Source organism: Mauremys reevesii, linkage group 12 (assembly GCF_016161935.1).
Source record: "Mauremys reevesii isolate NIE-2019 linkage group 12, ASM1616193v1, whole genome shotgun sequence".
NCBI lineage: Eukaryota > Metazoa > Chordata > Testudines > Geoemydidae > Mauremys > Mauremys reevesii.
This window is the reverse complement of record NC_052634.1, coordinates 47178064-47181240: the sequence shown is the minus strand read 5'-3', so window position 1 is coordinate 47181240 and position 3177 is coordinate 47178064. Positions and strand designations below refer to the sequence as shown.

General features: G+C 48.3%; 1 non-coding gene across 1 annotated transcript; it reads right to left on the bottom strand.

Annotated features, from left to right (window-relative positions):
• Window positions 1–633: 633 nt before the first annotated feature.
• TRNAS-GCU lies at window positions 634–715 on the bottom strand. Its single transcript has one exon. It is a non-coding gene; the product is annotated as a tRNA-Ser (tRNA).
• Between the last annotated feature and the right edge of the window lie 2462 nt (window positions 716–3177).

Below are 3177 nucleotides of genomic sequence, written 5' to 3'. Positions count from 1 at the left end.
CACAGAGACAATGGACACTGCTTGACTCACATTGTAGCAAAGGAGCTTCCTAGCAAGTTGGAAGAAGCTATGAAAGAGGGGAAGAGACATCATGACTTGGCCTCTCTCCCCTACAACTCAGCAGCTGGAAATACACCTGGAGGACAAAGAGTGAACTTAACTGATTCAGAAATCAGAAGAGAATAATAACAATAATACTATCAAACCGAAGTCCCCATACAGACTAGTATTGGTTTTTCAGTTTGGGGAATTTTGTTTTCTCAGTCAGACCTTGCCCAGGGAAGCAGGGAGAAAATGTTTGAGTTGCCTCCTTCAGAACAGCTTGGCCTAGACACTAGCTCTGGTTCACTGCTCTGGCTTTGCTCAGGTTGAGGGTATTTTAATAATTTGGGCAGGTCCCAGGGTGTTTGGGGGAGATGATGAGGATGTTCCCTTTTGAGATAAAAACTAAGAAATACAGCACTAGAGAATTTTTTTTAAAGAAATGTGGGATTTAGACATTTTATTTAAAGCAAGGGAGTTCTGAGTTTCTGAGAAGGTTTTTGTTTGCAAGAAGCAACATTCTTTGATCTGTCATTGTACCAAAAGGGGAGATGGTTGTCTAGAGACAGAGGCATGAAGACTAAATGCATCTGATGAGGATGGGATTCGAACCCATGCGTGCAAAACACAATGGATTAGCAGTCCATCACCTTAACAACTCAGCCACCTCATCTCAGCTGTCAATGAAGAGAAAGGAGGAGACATCTAAGGCCAGCAGAGATAGGGACAATAAGGAGTTTTGAAACACTAAGCGGAAGCAGGGGCTGAATGAGCTCCCCCCTCACATCTAGTGAGGAGCTGGGGGAAAGACTTCAGGAACAGACCGTGTTTGCACAGACACACCTACTCTGCCTAGCTATGCAGCATGATGGGGCCATTTTCTCAAAATGACCAGTTTTGGCTGGTGGCAGGCTACAAATCACTTTAGGATTGAGTGGAATGAAATGTTATTATCCTTCCTGCATGACTGAAGGGCAGCGGAACATACCTAGTCCGTCCTGATGGAGGGGTGGGTGGGTGGGTGAGGAATAGCTTTTATTGGAGTGCATAGAAGTGATTGAAAACGTCACCCTAAACCAGTGGTCCCCAAACATTTCACACTGTACCCTCTTAGCCATGGCTGTGGCCCCTCGGAAGCCGCAGTCAAGAACCGAGGCTGGGAGTGGGGCTGTTGCTTGCTGGGGAGAGGGGTGCAGACAGGGTTAAGGGGGTTGAGGCCGAGCTGGGAGTCAGGGGCCCAGGCTGAGGGTGGGGTTGGGGAAGAGCTGGGGCAGAGTGGGGCTGAGTGCTGCTCCCTCCATGGGGGCTGGCTCAGGCCCTGAGATGCCCCCATGAATGTCCCCCTAGGAGTCATGCCCCACATTTTGGGGATCACTGAACCCTACTCTCTAATCAGGGGCTAGTGATGCCAAAGCCCAGGGAAAGGGAGAACAAGTGCGGGGCCCCCAGCACTGGAGCCATGTGAAGGGGCTGCAGGAGAGGGGCAATGGCTGGTCGCCCAGGGAGTTAAGGGCAAAGGGGGCACAGGAGGGGGCAGGAGTTAGGGGTGAAGGAGGTGCAAGGGCTGGGAGTGCAGTAGCAGCAGTAAAGGGGGAGTGGGGATCGTCCAGGGGCAATGGGGAAGTGCCAAAGTACAAGCTTTGCCCAGGGCACCATTTCCCCTAATGCTGGTCTGAGCAAACAACTGGAAATGACCCTTCAGTGAGACCAGAACCATAGTGTAGAAAAGCCCCTTTGTTAAGTGGTGGTGGCTGAGGGCTTAGGGAGATGGGTTAGAAAACAATGGGCGTCTTTCTGTGGAGGTTTGATTCTTGCCTGTTAGGCAAGGCTGGTGCGTGGTGTCTCCATGGCTGTACTTTCAGTGTCTGATCTGCCACAGGGAGCCAAGTCTAGACGTATTCAGAGGCTCTATGCCAGGGTTTCTCAAACTTGTTTTCACTGCAACCCTCTTCTGCCCAAAAAAACTTACTACATGGCCCTGGAAAGAGGGACCAAGCCCCTCCACACTGGGCAGAGGCAGGGGAGACAAAGTCTGAGCCCTGCCCCAGTTAGGGGAGGGCAAAACCAGAGCTTGAGGGATTCAGCCCTGGGGGGTGGGGCTCAAACTTTTGGTTTCAGCCCCAGGCACCAACAAGTCTAATGCCGGCCCTGGCAACCCCATTAAAACAGGGTTATGACCCACTTTGGGGTCCTGACTCACAGTTTGAGAACCACTGCTCTATGCTGAGAGGAGAAAGTTTTCCTGGGGGTGTAGTTAATCCACTTCCCAAGAGGTGGCAGCTATGTCAGTGGGAGAAGCTATATCGGTGGGTGTGCAAGCTGTGGTGTTTACCACATTTAAGACGTTTAATCAAACCCCATTTTTAAAACCACCTGTGGTCTGGGAATGGCAAAGGAGCTCGATGAAGCACGGTCTGTCCTCCAAAGTCCTGGAGATCACAAATCTATAATCCTGTTGTCATGGGGGTATAGCTCAGTGGTAGAGTGCTTGCCAGCCAGTTAAGTGGTCCTTGGTTGAAACCACTGTGTTCTCTTATAACCTTTCTTTTTTTAAAAAAAAGGAAAATATTTTCATTTCCATTCTCCATTCTGTTCAGGAGCTCCACTATATGGGGGTGCTTGATATGAATGTAAACACTCAACATTTCGCTGTCCAAATGCATAAAAACCTAGCAAAGCTGTCCATCAGCTGAAATCCGTTCCAATCCTCTAAGTGTCTAGTTTATGTTTTCATCAATTAAACAAAAGCATCATATGAATGTACATTCGCAGATCCCTCTTCTCCAGGAGCTGTGCTGTGCAGAAGAACAAGAACCACATCCAGCTGCAGTTCACAAGTCTGATGACCAAAGAGCCACGAAATGTTCTGAGGGTTGGAGAAAAATGCCTTCTAGGGAGCTATTGAACGAGCTCAACCTCTTTAGCTTATCAAAAGAAGATTGAAAGGTGACTTCATTGAAGTGTTGAAGGGCCTTAATGGAGAGAAAATATTGGATATTAATGGAGAGAAAATATTGGATATGAAAGGGCTCTTTAATCTAGCAGAGAAAGGCCTAACAAGACCCAATGGCTGGAAGGTAAAAAGAGACAAATTCATATTACAAATAAGACACATTTATTCTACAGCGAGGATGA